The sequence below is a fragment of the Tamandua tetradactyla genome, chromosome 10 (assembly GCF_023851605.1).
Source record: "Tamandua tetradactyla isolate mTamTet1 chromosome 10, mTamTet1.pri, whole genome shotgun sequence".
In the NCBI taxonomy this organism is placed as follows: Eukaryota; Metazoa; Chordata; class Mammalia; order Pilosa; family Myrmecophagidae; genus Tamandua; species Tamandua tetradactyla.
Genome location: NC_135336.1, coordinates 89,624,020 through 89,641,050, shown reverse-complemented (window position 1 = coordinate 89,641,050; position 17,031 = coordinate 89,624,020). Strand labels below are relative to the sequence as shown.

Here is a 17,031-nt window from a genome sequence, read left to right as displayed (position 1 = left end):
AGTGTATGATTTCATTAAGCTAAGTTCTCAGCGCCCGGATCATACTGCTGAGATATCCACTTTCGGCCCTTGCTCTAATTACAGATGAAGACATACTACAATGAATATGCTCTTTGAGTTGTTTTTCCAGCATTTTATTTCTGAAAGTTCTGCTGAACATCAGTGTGTTCACTTGACTACAGAGCTGGGTGAAAGGGCAATGCTGACGTTCTCCATCTCATTTGGATATTGGATCAGTTGCCATAACTTAACCGTGGACCCAGAATGGCCATAAAAAATTACCATTTGGAGGCTAAACTTATTTTCCTGAGTATATATAGTCAGACTGGCATTGGCTACTGCTCTGGGTCTATGCAGGAGTACAAAAATTATGACTATTTAGTATAAAAAATATTAAAGAACTATCAAAGGACTGCTAAGGTAACCAGGAAATGTTGCAGTGGCTGGGATGGTAATTGCTGGAAGTAGTTCTGAATCTAGGACTAGGAGGTTGTTAGAATCTAGAAACTCTGCATGACATCTGAAGAGGGGTACTGGTAAGCTGGTGGAAGTTCGAGAAGAAAGGTCATGGATCTGGGTCCCAGACCTGTGAGGAGGAGACACTGCTTGGTTGATGTCGGCCTCTCTGGAGAGGGTGGGGTAGAAAGAGGGCTCAGTCTAGTCCTGAGAATCAGAAGTGGGGAAGGAGAGACTGGAACCAACTGTCATTGCCAGGGTGATTGTATCAGGGACAGAAAACCAAAGCAAGAAGGCAAGCCCCTTTGTCCTCTAACTTTCCAGTTGCCCTCTAGTGCCCTCTGTTGACAGAATTTGCCAAATTGTAGCTGACATAGGAGAAATTATTCTGAAATAATTTCCAGATTCCCAATCTCAGCATCCCAAAGCAGAACACATTACAGTAGGTTTTAAACAAAGAGAAAATAATGCAATAACCATCAAGGACTGACTTTGCTTTTCTAAGTTAACTCCATATGTCTATGCTATATAGTTTCCATTTTAGACTCCGTCTTTAAAATCTTTATGCATGCAATTTTATGTGTCTGGACAGACACATTTGATTTTTTCAAAAAAGGAAATTCTTCAGGTCTTTTCTGTGATCCTGCCTCCAAAAACCCATGTTGTGAGTCTCTACCTCATACCTCCTGATGGGTCACACTATAATGAATCCCTCTCTATTGATTATAATTTCAGTGCAAAAGAAGTCTGATGCAAAAGCAAAACTGGTGCATTACTGGAAACAAGCAAATCAAAAAGAAAACATAGGCCACAAATAAGAATTGTATGATCCAAAGTTAGTGATCTGCTACAAATATCCTATATTCTGGAGCCCTACTCTGTGTTCCTATATGACCTTAGGCTTTCTCTATCATAATATTTCATCTGCATTTATTTGTTAGGGTTTTATAGTGGCCCAAAATATAGTATTTCTTTTGTTAGCAACTTCTGAACCAATTAAGAAATAACACAAAAGAATCAGCAAATGGAGGGCAAACTGCCCGTCCAAAAATGCTAGCCCTGTTATTACTATTCTAGATGAATATGTGCACATGCACACATGATCCATGTTTAAGGATTTTCATTCAACAGTGTCATTAAAGCAAATAATCAGAAACCAGGTACATGGGCATCATTAATGGAATGTATGATAGGAGCTGACATAAGACAGATAACCGATATGGGATCTTCTCTCTCTCTCTCTCTCTCTCTCAAAGTGAGCCCTGGAGATGTCACTGAAAAGAGAGAGGTATGGGAAGAACCTAAAGATTAAGAAATGATCGTGTCCATGTGTGGGAAAGTCACAACATAGAGCAGGAAGCTCAGAACCTAAAAATTGCCTGAGAAAAATGTTGGGGACATAGATTTATACGTGCATTCTTCTCATTCCTACAATGTCCTAGAAGGATCATGACATACCCCAGGACAAAAAGATGCAACGTCAACTTAGTACCTTCAGGACAATCAGGATGGGAAGTTGACAAGTCAAAGGAAATGTTCTAGTTTGCTAGCTGCCGGAATGCAACACACCAGAGACAGATTGGCTTTTAATAAAAGGGGATTTATTTCGTTAGTTCTTCAGAGGAAAGGCAGCTAACTTTCATCTGAGGTTCTTTCTTACGTGGGAAGGCTCAGGATATTCTCTGGGGCCTTCTCTCCAGGCCTCTGGGTTCCAACAACTTTCCCCGGGGTGATTCCTTTCTGCACCTCCAAAGGCCTGGGCTGAGCTGCGAGTGCTGAGATGAGGAATGCTGAGCTGCTTGGGCTGTGCTACGTTGTGGTCTCTCATGTAAGCACCAGCCAATTAAGTCAAATGTCCTTCATTGCAGCAGGCATGCCTCCTAACAGACTGCAGATGTAATCAGCAACAGTTGAGGTTCACATACCATTGGCTCATGTCCGCAGCAACAGAACTAGGTGCGCTCACCTGGCCAAGTTGACAACTGAGTCTAACTACCACAGTAAATGAGGGGGTCTTGCAAAGACCAATGATGATAATATATCATGAACGAGGAAGTAAAATTAATTCAATCCGTGCTACAAAGATTAAAAAAAAAAAAAAAAAAGAATTAGAGTCACTCTATCTAATACCAAGCCACAGTGACAAAAATGTTTTAGGTTCCTATATAATGACATGGAGTAATCTTCAGGACATATTGCTAATAGGAGATTAAGAAAAAAGCAATGGCAGAAGGGTGCAAGCAATATACCTTCTATATAAAGAGGAAGGAGCAGGTTGAGGAAGAGAGGGAAAGATGGAATAACAAACATTGAAAGTTATCTAAATATTCATAAAAATATGAAAATGCATAGAAAAGGGTTTGGAAACAAATACACAGCAAATGAGTAATGATGCTTATCTATGGGAAGTGAGAGATTTGAAAAAAAAATAAGTGTTCTGGGAAGTGGGTAGACAGAGGTGTTCATTTATTTCTCCTTATCAGTTGTTTGTGAATTTATTTCAATGCAAATGTTCTCATGCATTACTTATACTGTAAGATTGCATTTTGCAAAGAATGATTTAAATAAAAATTCCAGCGGCCTATATAGAATTGAGCTCAGGTTAGTGTGTTTATTTTCCTTTTCGATTTTAATTGCTAAAGGACTTGATTTCATTAAGATTTCCCTTGAGCCACTGTAGGCTTCAGCGAACTAGTGGACTGGGTCACACTCGGTGGAAGGCCTCAGGGACATTGTCTTTTTACAAAATATTTCCCTCATAAATTTTCAAGTAGTGAACAGAAATTCTAGCACCCTTATCACAGAGCATTCACTAAAGCTTAAAGGCTGTAATGAATCCAGTTAATCAGTGCTAAACTCATAGCATAGAACTGTCATATGGTGATTTTTTTTCCTTAAGGAAAAATCTATAATCCAAGACTTAATTCATATACCCATCCAACTTTTCAGCCCTCTAGCTTCGATAAGTATATACAGTAGACATTGCAGATAAAATATGACACATCCCATCAGACAGTGGATAATGCCTGCATTGACATATCTGATATAATGACTGACAAACCAAAGTGCTTTCTGGCTACATGAGGTTTTGAATGTGAATATTGGCCATTTAATTTCTAACAATACTTTTTACCCTCCATCAATGTTCAAAATCTAAGGGAGAGTGTCCACAGCAGAGCAAGTAGACACTTAACTTTTTAAGGAAGTGAATGAAATCCTCTGGGACAACATTCATTTAGCACAAGTTTACTAGGCTTTGGTTATCTATTCCTAGTTAGAAAGGCAACTCTTGCTATAGGTATTTATTTATTTATTTATCTATCTATTTATTTTTGGGTGCATGGTCCGGGAATCGAACCTGGGTCCCCTGCATGGAAGGCGAGCATTCTACCACTGAACCACCTGTGCACCCTATTTATTTTTTATGTTGATTTACTGATAGGAAACTTAAGCAAGAAGTTACTAATAACTTTTTTTTTCTTTTTATTTTGGTAAATGACAAGAAAGGGATTGCTGAATCCCTTTCCTTGCTAAATTATTTACCTTTTAAAGGTACCACATATCCTCCTTGTATCACTGCAGAACACAAAGGTTAATATGGTAGAATCATTTTGCTTAAAACAAAATAAATAATTCTGCACAATATGTCTAATTTGTTCATGTTTGTGTCTTAAGTGCTATACACAAGGATATGACTTTAAAAGAATAATTGAAAGTTGGCAGAAGTGGTAAAGGGGCTACTAGAAGAAAATGACGAGATGTGCTCTATGGTCCCAACAATGCTCAGATTGAACCTAAGACTGCAAAACTTCAGAAATTATTTCTTGTTTGCTTGTTCATTTGATTATTTTCTTCTATATTTCCAGAACTTGGAAAAATATTTGTGTTAGATAACTTTGCTTCCCTAACTTAAAGCCTTAGTATTATATGTTCTAAGTTCCTTGTTTCTTCAATCCTTTGTTCTCAAGGACCAAATATTTATTGAACACATATATTACATGTGACTTGGTAGCATATGCAGTGAATAAGACAAAGATGCATTAGAAGCAATAGCATATATCAAGATTACCTCTCTCTAAGGACACCAAACTGGTCACAATGGATAATAAGGAAACACTCTTTTGTTTGTCATGCTAGTTCAGTACTATAGACATAAAAATTATATAGGCAAGAATTGAACTTTTCTTATCTGAAGGCATCCAATGACATAGCGATATATATCACAGTAAGCTGTGCTAGTTTGATATTTTGATCAACAAACATTTATCTGTTGAGCATGTATTTTACACATGACTCTATAGAGGTTTAAAAAGCTTATTTGGACCAGTTCTTTACTTTCTGAGAACAATGTAAGCAAACTGATACATGTTTGTTTTATTTTTGTATACAAAGCATCAAGAACCATTAATTTTTGAGGTTATGTACCTTTCAGAAATCCTTTGTTCAGCTTCTGTCTTTTTCCTTAAGTACCTCTGTTAGAAAGTCCTGGGGAGTTTGGTGATTTGCCTGGGGTTTGAGTTTTAACAGAAAAAAGGTTAGAACACCTTGAGAACGTATCTTCCATTGTCTTATCTCTTTGTCTTTCTTTGTTGGTGGAACTTTTTCAGAATGGTTTGCTGTTCCCACTTCTCCTTGTTCTAGATTCTTCCTACTTTCTGTTAGTTAACTAAATCCATGCAACAATCCTACAGGGTAGGTACTATTATCTCCATGTAATAAATGAGAAAATTAAAGTGAAAAGCTTAAGGTTGCATTCTTTTCAGTGCCTATATGATGAAATCTCAAAGTCAAAGGACAGAATGAAATCTTGGGGAAGGGGACCCAGGAAGTCTTGGGGTCTGCTGGTACCAAGGTTTAGGCCAGGCTGACCCAGGCTAGAGGAATCTCCATATGCCGTAGGATAACAGTCAGCTCACCAGACTCTAAGGATTCTAAATATGGGTTTGGGGATTAACTTAATATTATTCAGACTATTCACTTGTGTTGTTTTGACATATTCCTAAAAATTGAATAGTTGTTATGAATTTAGCGGTTTAGAATATGGGAACTGTCCCCATCGGGTTCCATTGGAGATACTATTAATATCCAGGAATGTGATAAGGGTAAGAAATCAAAGCAATTGGAAGGTCAGTATTCATCAGGATATGACAATTGTCATTAATAAGAAATTTGAAAGAATGAATAGTCCCAATTATTTAAAAATGTCTCTTTGGTTTGATTAAGTCCAAGGTGGAGCCATAAATACCAGAATCCTTCTTACCTCTTCTATATAGCTTCCCTGAACTTTTTTTTGATAACTACCCATAAACAAAATATATTAATCACACACATTTATATCCCTTTCCAAAAATCTTAGTGTCTGCATAAGCTTTTTATTTTAAAATGTCTATAATCAATTTTCATATTTATTTTCTAACCCATAGTAAATAAATATTTTCTGTCCAAAAAGAAGGATTCAAAAGCATATTTGGACAAGAACTTGGACATTCTCATGTGTCAAAAATTCACTTTACCTAGCTAATTTGTACCTGGAAATAAATATTTTATTTCAGGCAAACATAGATTGCTGGTCTTAAAAAAAATGGTTTAAAACCACATGTTCATACTTACCATTGACGATTAAAAAACAAACAAAAAACCCCTTTCTTCAGGTTTATCCCTCACCACAATAAAATGGTAGCAAATGATGTGTTGGTCTCACAGTCCTGTTTTTCCAAGCCTACATCCCAAGTTAAATAGATGTAGGTGGCAACTTGACATTAACCATTTGTACAACAAGGGTCAAATTTTGCTAATTATTGGCTAAGTAAGGTAGAGGGAATTAGGTATGTGAGTGTGCGTGAGTGTGTGGGTGTAAAAGAATAATATCACTCTATTTCCCTTTTATTTTAAAATTCTGGTTTTCTTTGTTGCTGGAATTTGACCAGTTATGCCTAACTATTCATGGGATCATGAAAACTACAGAATTCTACTTTAGTTTCCTAGCAATTTAACACAAATAGTTTTTTTGTTTTTCCAAAATAATATTTCTCATACTGTATATCTCCTTTTAGAGATTAGTTAGCATTGAACATTGGTAGAGAATATAACCCAAATACATAATTAGGATCTCATATATATATATATGACATATGATATATAGGACATATATTTATTTGCAGAGAAACTAACGAAACGTACTTAAGGACTATCGTATGACATACGACATACATGAGAGGACATACATATGCTCAGCACATACAGTTACATATATTTTTATATGAATTGGAAGTTTTCATTAATTTTCTGTAGTTGCCATCTTCATAAGATTTAAATGTCTCAGAATAATTTCAAGCAGCATTCAACCTATATTACGTCTTCAATTATAATTCTTATTTATAAACATTTTATGTATAGTTTTGCATTAAATGTTCATCACTTCAAGGATATAAAATATATATATATATATGTTTTCATTTTTAGTTTCAGAAATAACCTTGCAAAACATAAGTGCTGATTCTCTGAAATAATTAGGGATCGCATGCATCATAACATTTATGCAATATATATGCACATATATTGCATGCCCCACACATGAGCAGTTTTATCCTTTGTACATGTTTGTTTTAGTCAGGATTAATTAGTTATAAAAGAAGAATCCCTTTAAGCTTCTTAAAAAGAAGAATTAATAGGAATTTCAAGATGCATGAGAAACAGCCAAACCTCACAGAGCCAATGGAGCCAGAAACGATGGTATCTCTCCTTCTCACTCCAAGATTTCTTACATGATTTCCTATGTGATTTTTTCATATTTCCCCAGGGACATAGGATTTTTCTTTTGTTGTCACATGGCCCAATCTAAGCCACTCCTCTCTACCTAAAGTATTGGAGTCCCTTTTTTTATTTGCCTTCTCATCCCACTTTCCTGAATTTATATGTATAAATATCACTTCATTTTTAGGGTTCGGCCCAGACATTATCTTTTCTTTTTGGTTTTCCCTAATGGACCAGCTAAAACTAACCTTAAATTGTTATGAATTCTCCATACACTTTATCTCGAATTACTGACATTATGTTATAGTAGATGTGAGTCATGGCTCTATTCAGGAAATAAAGGCACCGACTATATCTTACACACATTTACATCCCTCCATACAAAAACTAAATCCTGGTCTGCTTTGTTGGAATTGTTCTATGTGACTTCGTAGACTTGGTGGACTTCCCTAGAATCAATGAGTGGAGATTAAAGGGAGGTAGATTCAATTTATTAACTGACAAAAACTATCTACAAGCAAAACTCCTTGAAAGTGCTGTCTGAAAAGCAAGCCCCTTAAAATAGATAGCATTTAGTTAGAGTGTGTGTGGTCTCAGGTAGCTGAATAACTAACCTCCTTATACATAAATGACAAGTGCTTATTATCACATGAAAAATGGAGTCCAGGGTGGGTCGCAGTGGCTCAGCAGGCAGAATTCTCTCCTGCCACGCCGAAGACCCAGGTTTGATTCCCAGTGGCTGCCCATGCAAAAAAAAAAAAGGAGTCCAGTGGTAGAGAGTATTCAGGATCAATTTGATAGCACTATCGTGTTATTAAGCATCCAGAATTCTTATTTTGTCAGCTTCACTATTATATGTAGTGCACTGGCTTGCTTCATAGTGTTGTCATCGTGTCAGGCATCAAACAGAGACAAAATATCTGACCAAAGAGGAGAGGAGCTCCCGTCTCCTGAAAAATGCGAACGTAGGTCCCACTGTTTAGAACGGGGTCACCTGCCCATGCCTAATCCCATTGCTGGCAGAGGACAAAGATCCTACAATACACATTCCTAGATCTTGGAAAGGTTCATTTGGAAATCAGAACTCTGCCATTAGACAGAAGGAAGGGGAAGGGGACTGACTACTTAACCAAATGTATCTTCTCCAGAATGATTCAAAAGCATTGGCGGAATATTCCCTCTTGAAGATACAGTAGAGGTTTCCAAACACTGCATATCAGAGGGTTGATGATACACCCTTTCAGACCTTTTTAAAACTTAGGTTTTTATGACTAAATGAGAAACCTGACAAAATTTGGCATTGAAAAGAAATAATCTGGAAATATTGCTTTCCAGTTTTGTTGTAGGTACTGGCCTAGACTAATAACCCACATATTAATAACGTGATGACTTATATTTTATATAATTTCAACTTCAAAACCCAAAACACATAAGCCTTCCTTTCATAGGTCAGCCAGTTTACACTACAGTCTTTTTCTTAGTTAAATAACTCATCTCTCTCCCCTGCTGCTATGGGGACACCAAACTGGAGATGTGGGATTGAGTTCTGGACACGGGAACTGTTTTTGCTACTCATGTATTTGGGTTGCCTTTTCCTCAGATCTAAATTTAAAACTCAATAGCCCAAAAGGTCCATTTCCAATTCCAAAGTCCCTGGTTCCATGACTTTGGCCAGGAAGAGTAGATAAACTAATATGAAGTAGGACATTATTGCCGCCCTGCAAAAGTGAGGACTACACACACAAAATACATGAGTATTCTGAATGAACGCTGCACTTAGGTATTCTAGCTAACCAAATCCTGACATAGGATGGATTGGAAAAGTGGTGTAGAGGGAGAAGAGAACTCATCATTGGTTTTCTATTCTAAGAGACACACTTTGATATGCCTCAATGGTGGTCTGAGCCATTGTATTTTCTAAATCACCAGAATAAGCCCTTCAGTTACATAGATATGAAACAAGTTTCTATTATATTATCATAGTAAATATATAAAGTTGTTTGCTCTTTGAGACTATAAATTCATATTTTAATTGACTTATAGCTCCAGAATCATTGTTTTGTCTGTATATTTTGATTAAGATTAAGTTATAGATGACGAAGATTTTTTTAAGAGGTGTAGAGACAGGGCAGCGTTGGAATGATTTTCTCTTACTATGAAGAGGCACTTTTATCAAGCCTATGAGACTTTCCTTATAAGAAATAAAGACCCAAGAAAATAAATCAAAGGAGTTTACTTTCATGAGAAATTTTGTGAGATTCCTGGGTGCTCGGAACTGGGGAGAGGACTCTGCTGGGCTCTGAGGCCCAAAGAACAGGTAGTGCACCTGGAGATAGCAAGTGTGGGATGGGCATGAGGTATTTCATGAGATGTCATCCATGGGCACAGTGAATAGAGACCTTCTGACAGCTCTAAGAATATTGGCTATCGATCAAGGGGAACCGAAACAGGAGAGAAACATTATGTTTGATATTATTAGGCAATTATTTTAAAGTAATTGTTTGCAGGTACACTGAGTCATCTCTTTAGTAAAACATAGAAACACTTGAGGGACACTTTCCAGTGTGAGAGATGCTGCTAAAGCCAAATGTGTCAATGTGTAGCAATGAAAAAAGAGCCTGCGAATAATTTAGGATATTTAAAATTTCACATGCACACGCATGTGTGGTGTGAAACTAAATATTTTTATTACCTTTCCTAAATATGTTTTTCTCTTATTTTAACTTGCAAAGTTCTTTATTCCTCTTGAATTCAAAGACGGTAATAGAAATAGTATTAAAAATAATAACATATGTTGAGTGCTTATTCTGGGAACACTGTGATAAGTGCTTTATATGGATTAGCTCATTTAGCTATAATATGACCCTAAGGTAGATGTAAAATATGAATCAAGTGTGATTGACTCTGAAACCTACCCTCTGAACCTGTACAAGGGGATTTCTCAATTTGGTTACTATTCACATTTCAGATCAGAGAATTTTAGGGGTGTCTGTCCTGTGCATTGTAAGATACTTAGCAACCTTCCTGGCCTCTACCCATTAGATAGCAGATGTCACCAAACTTCTCTTGGTGAACCAAAATTGACTCTAGTTGAGAACTACTACTTAAGTAACACCATACTTCTTCCCTGGAAATTTATTACCTGAGAAAAGTAAAGCAAAGTCAAATCATCCAGAAGGATCTTACAGGAGACCTCTGGCAGTTTTAGATGACAGAGGCCTAAATGTGGCTTGGGAAGAGTTGGAAATGCCAAATTAACTCTTTGTCCATGGTCCTTAATTCCAAATTGCTTGGGAGTACAGAGTTCATAGAAACAGAATTTGATCCTAGAGTTTGGTGCCCTGCCTGCTGGATCTGCATTTAGGATTGCTCTTTATCCAAGCATTTCTGTGGCCACACTTGGCCCGTTTGCCGGGCCAGACCCAAGAGCTGTTTAAGCAGGTAATCAGAACAAAAGAATCAGAATTTGCAGTTGACATATACAGCAGCGAGTATAACTGAGAAGTTAAAATATCAGGGTGACGCTGAAAAATCGCAACTCCCTTTGTTTTCATGGCCACGTTCTCTTTAAGAAGGAGTGAAAGGTTGGTGTGTGTGTTTTGTCTGTTTTATTTCTCTAGGAGGAATATAAAACTTTGTATTTCTTACCACCAGGGGGCAGTTCTCAGCCTTTTGAGTTTGGGGTGGCTGAAAACAACTCATAAGCAAACATTTTGTTTCCAAGGTTTCGAACGGGCAAACTGTGGGGAGGGAATATGTATTGTGCCAGCAAGGCTAGTATGAAACTGCTCTTGGGGAGAGGGAGTTGAAATCTGAAAAGAAGAATGCCTTCTGCCTCTTAATGAATATCTGGGAATTGGAAAGGATACATTTGCAGGTTTCAGAGCAGGGAAATCTGGGCCTGCTGAGAAAATGTTGGTGAAGTCTGAATAGCTTTATTAGATTTACCCCTGATCCTATGCACTAAACCCACTACAAAAGATAAAATAATAAATTCTAATAAAAATGAGAACAATAAGGAAAGAACTAGAGAATACAATGGTATCACCACAGAGATATACTCAGTGTATACAAATTCAACTCTGTGACAAAAAAAAATATGAAACTTTAAAAATAAATATACTTGGGCTATTATCCCACTGTATAATGTATATATTACTATATACACTATAAATGTATGAATACATATTACTGCCCGCTGTTATTACATAAAACCTGTCACACAGTAATGCAATCATGGGTATTATTTATTACTATTATTATTAATACTGTTTCCTGAAGTATATAAGATACTTTTTAAACAGTAATGTTAAATGCCTACAATCTTTCTTATATGATGAAATTACATGTGGATCATATTTTCTGCATAAGAACTCCTTTAAAACATGAAGTTTTCCACTGCAAGGAACTCAACCTTTTTGGAAATAGAATTACATTCAGAAATAATTATAGTACATTGAGTAAATGGAGAGACAGAGTTGGGGGTAAAGCTGCAGAGACAAAAAGAAAGGAAGAGGAAAAGAAGGAAGGAAGAAAGGAAGGGAGAGAGGGAGGGAAGGAAGGTAGAAGAGAGGGAAAGAGGGTAGAGGTAGAGGAGGAGGGAGGAAGAAAAGGAAGGAAGAAAAATGTCAGCTAGGAGAAAATAGAGCAACTAACATCAAGATAAGGAAAGCCTTCACAAAGAATGTTGCATTGAGCAATTGGGAAGCAGAAGTCAGAAAAGAGAAGGAAACACAAGGGCTTTGTGTTTCCATGGCGTAGGGAGGGGTCATGAGAAACTGTGGTGGTAGAGAACTCCTGGATGTTCAATGTGGCCAGTGCCTAAGGTGTTGGCAGGTAGGCTGGTGATGGGCCTTTATCAGTCATCTTAAAGAGCTAAGTTTTGTTAGGTGGGTGATTAGGAAACTAAGAACGAATGTGAGGCAGAGAAAATTATATATTTAAGCAATTTTTAGAATAATGACGTTTTCAGCATGTACGATATTAGAAAGGAGTTCATAAAAAATAACCGCAGGAAGACCAGATAACAGGCGAGTGCAATGAGGTATCGGGGCCGCTGAATACAAGCACTGGCAAGGTAAATGGACACGTTTGTGATGAACACTTAAGAACAGTTGAGAAGTTGGATTGGTTATGATGTGGTTAAAGGAGGAGTATTCTAAAATTTGCATCTGGGGTGAGTGAACTAAGCTGTCTGGGAAAGAAACAGGAAATAAGGAGAAGCAGATTTTGAATAGAGCTTGGGGCAAACTTTGTGAGCCTTACTTCTATTGCACTTACCAGTGCAGTAATCTTCATATACACCTTCCTCGCCCACGAAATGTGGGCTCTTTGTGTCACTGGCTGTGGCTTGGTCATAGTTTTTGTCCTGTGGTTTAGATAAACATATTTTCTATGTTAGGGGTTAGGTTCTGCCCAGTTTTACTTAGATCTCTTATATCTTTAAAATTAAAGCCTCTTCATAAAGCATCATACTATCTTGTGGCACTTAGAAGAATAAACTGGTCAGTAGTGGTTGAAGCCAGAAGTAGGACCAATTTGCCATCTTCAGTGGGAGAAAAAGCCCCACAACCTGGGAGAGGACTAAATGCACCCATTAGACTTGCCTTCAGCTAGAGGCTCTTAACATCACAAGGTAGGTACCCCAGGCTGGTGCAACTGCTCCCTGATGTCATTAAGGACCCACTTGCAGGCTTCTAGTCCACAAAACTTAGTGTGTGACTTTTCTACTCATGTCTCCTAAGTGGACATTCTACCCCTAGGTATCAAATCTGTATTCCACACAAGATGGAGGAAAAAATAAAATGAAAAGCTAAAAGACAAGTGTCAGCACAGTATGATCCCTTTTAAATTGCTTTTCAAGTGCTTTATTCATTGACTTCTATTTACATCTCATTGACCAGAACATATTTCCAACCTTGACGTACACCTTGAAAAATGATATTTAGCGGATAACTATAGATCTCTTTCCAATCTCTCTCTCTCATATATATAATATATATACATGCATATACATATACATGTTCCTTTCTTCAATAAAATAAATCATACAAAACAGGGAACCAGAAAAAAAAGTTATTTAATGATTGTCTTGAGATAATTGTTCTATCTAAAAGATAAAAAAAGTTCAATCTAAAAGAACATTGTCTAAAATATACTGTAGAGGATCTTTTAACTTAAAGAAAATATAGGATAGATATATTAAAAAAAGAATGACTTTTGAAGCATCAGAAGAAATGATTAAAGGAAAGTCAAATTTGGAAGTGTGTAAAATTACACTTCCATGTGATTAAAGAGAAACATGACTAAAATATAAAGGAAAGTGAATGTGAAGTGCTTGTATTGAATATAATAAAAGTATATAAAAGTTGATATCTTTAGTTCATCACAAGCTGGTTCACAAATATAAGGAAAATGGTAAGATTTCAGCAGATGAATGGGTAAATAATATGAACAAATAACTTGGTCAAGAGGAAGAGGAAACAAAACCTTGGAGATATTTTCCTCACTGGTATTCAAAGAAACAAAAATGAAAACAATTTGCCATTTCATTGTATATCTGGTAGACAAATAAGAATATTTAAAAGAGGTGGCTAACATCCTCAATTTCCATTTATTACACATTCATTGCTGTTAGCAATATAAATTGATACAACCTATTTGGATGTAAGCTGGAAAGGGATTGTTAAAACTCTCAAGTGGCTGCTTTACCCTTAGTCCATTTCCAAGGAAAGCAGTCCCCAACCAGCCTCATGGTTTATAAGTATCTAGTAGGAACCACACCCATGCTTTGCCCACAAAGTAATTAAAGGTTATGTTTATATGCCAGTATGAATTAAGCCAAGAGCCCTGACACTTCAATCAAAAACTTTTGCCACTGCAGTGCTTTATATTAAAGAGTGACAAACTGACGAAATCAGATTAATTCTTACAGAGAAGTATAAAAGATGAGTGGTCAGTGGATCACTTGAGAATAGACTATTGATTGATATCAATTGTTATATCCTTTATATCTGTATTCCTATATAATACAACAATCTGAGGAGCATAGAGACCCGGTAGTAATTCACAGATGGAATGGAGATAATTTGTGCTCCCTTAAATTCTACTTTTTCCTAAGGCAGAAATTCCTATAATGATTGTGCTCATCAATCAAAGCATTTTATATTTGAAAGTTACGATCAGACTATGGTAGTGCTCATTAACCATATATCTCATATCTGAAAATGCACTTTCGAAAAAAATGAAAAGCATCTCATTATCCCACTGATTTTGGAGCCATCATTTGGTTACCTCTGTAGACCACTCAGAAATTTGCAGATAACCAAAATAAGCAAATCAGTCGTTTCCTGGTTCAGAAGTCAATGAGGTCTCAAACTCCAGTTTAAGTATAATTGTCCTCAAACTTCTGACAGTGCAGCTCCCATCAACTATATATGAATATCTTATCACTATGCCAGTATACTACTGCATAAATCCGTGTGGATACCATCTGTTTCATGCATGCTCTGCAAACGTGTCATTTAAGTATGTTTTTTTCCTGAAAGCTTTTTATGGATTACCCTAGATTTCAGAAATTAATGCCTTCTATTATGAGTTCTATTTTTTCTATCACTATTTTCACTTAGATCAATATAATCCCCTCTCATCTCTTCTCTACCAGCCTTCCAGAAACTATTGCTATTGTGAAAATACTCCATTTGTGCTTTACTAGATTCCTGCTGTTTAATAATTGCACCACATTTTCCTTACCCACATGTAGTTTACACACATGTGGAGTTCCTTAATGGACAGTATTCTAGTTTGCTACCTGCCAGAATGTAATATACCAGAAACAGAATGGCTTTTAAAAGGGGGAATTTAATAAGTTGCTAGTTTACGGTTCTAAGGCCAAGAAAATGTCCCAATTAAAACAGGTCTATAGAAATGTGCAATCAAAGCCATCCAGGGAAAGATACCTTGGTTCAAGAAGGCCGATGAAGTTCAGAGTTTCTCTCTCAAATGGAAAGGCACATGGTGAACACAGTCAAGAACTTCTCTCTCATCTGAAAGGGCACACACTGAACACGGCATCATCTGCTAGCTTCTTCTCCTGGCTTCTTTTTTCATGAAGCTCCCTGGGAGGCATTTTCCTTTTTCATCTCCAAAGGTCACTGGCTGGTAGACTCTGCTTCTCTTGGCTATATCATTCTGCTCTGCTCTCTCTGAATCTCTCTCATGCTCCAAAATGTTTCCTCTTTTATAGGACTCCAGAAACTAATCAAGACCCACCCAAGTGGGTGGAGACACGCCTCTACCTAATCCAGTTTAACAACCACTCTTGATTAAATCACATCTCCAGGAAGATGAGCTAATTACAGTTTCAAACATATGATACTGAATGGGATTAGAAAAAAACAGCTGCCTTTGCAAAATGGGATTAAGATTAATACATGGTTTTTTCTACATCATTTAAAACCAGCACAGCTAGTCACAAGTATTTTGCAGACCATGAGTTGCAGGCAACATGTTGATGTGGAAACTGTGCTACCTTAGTCATGTGGTTGTTTTCTGAAGATGTGTGAAATTAATCCTTTTCAATTCTCATTCGGTGTAAGGTCTAAATTAAGACTCAATCTTAACTGTTGCCTTGTCATCTGGCAAAATCAGGAGTGCCTGAAGTGGATGAACCACAGGGTCCCCACTTCTCTGTTCCCACAGTTAAGGTCCCCTGGCCAAACAAGCTCCTTGTCTTGGAACCAGGCATAGGGGCTGCTTATCCTGGAAAGGTGGGCTTCAATTCTTGCCAAATTATTCAAACAAGCCAACCACACCTTCCTGCAGAAACCAGGAGTTGCACTCTTCTTCCAGAGGGCAACCCATGTGGTCCTGTGTGGTGCTCAAATTCCTCATTCCCAGGGCTGAGAGTATGCATAAGTGATAAAATGCTGCTGATTTCTTCTGTCCAAGATCAGGTGTCATGGGTTCAGTCATCCCAATAACTCTAGGGCGGGGATCTTTCTGTCACCAAGGAAGTGAAAAAGAAGAGACTAAAGCACCTCAGTATGACACTTGTCAATACATTTCCTTTCAAATATAATATCTTTTTTGAGTAACCTTCAACCATATCAACTCTAATGAAATGCTCTCCATTCTGCAAGGCATTGTTTAAAGTTGAATGATCCAGAGAGCAATTCTAATGAATACAAAATATTTTTAAAGCTGATGTCTGTACCTTCACTTGAAAGTAAAACTCAGTGACATTTAGTTGTTTTTTTTTAATTGTAGTTTTATTTGCTACATATGCATTGAAATGAGGGTTATTTTTTCTGTTGCATCTTTGTAAAAGAACATATAGTTTATTGAACAGACTTTTTAATGGAGGTTTTGTTTAGAGTAGCATTTTTCCAGGAAACAAACACCTAAGGTTAAATGGGTGCTATTTTCTTTAGCATCTTCTGTACATTATAAGTTTTTATTGTTGAATTAAGTGTATGGGAGCTTGTGTCAGATGGGACACAATTAAAAAGCAAATTAAAGCAAATCCTCATCTCTTCATAGAGTCATGGGGAAGCCCAGACTACGGGTTTCATTAAATCTGACAGACTCATTTTAGCCATTAGTTTCAACCTCCTCCCCTAACCAAACCTTCAGTGAGGACTGCTTAATTAGTTAATTTGACTTTTCCCCCTTTCCTTTCTCCAGCCTCCCCCTGAGGGTAATGAATAGCCACATGTCTTGGAGGTAGGCAGCAGGAGGCAAGAAATAGGAAATCAGCCCCATGAAGAGACAGTCCTTCGCTTCATTCCTGTTTCATAGACTGATAAAATGCAGGAATGGGTT

The 17,031-nt window shown here is 37.1% G+C and overlaps 1 long non-coding RNA gene across 1 annotated transcript; it reads right to left on the bottom strand.

Annotated features, from left to right (window-relative positions):
• Positions 1-2,043: 2,043 nt before the first annotated feature.
• LOC143648037 (uncharacterized) lies at positions 2,044-16,217 on the bottom strand. Its single transcript, XR_013158336.1, has 4 exons — positions 15,168-16,217; positions 12,490-12,577; positions 4,882-4,962; positions 2,044-2,532 (listed from the first exon to the last, which is right to left on the bottom strand). It is a non-coding gene; the product is annotated as an uncharacterized LOC143648037 (long non-coding RNA).
• Between the last annotated feature and the right edge of the window lie 814 nt (positions 16,218-17,031).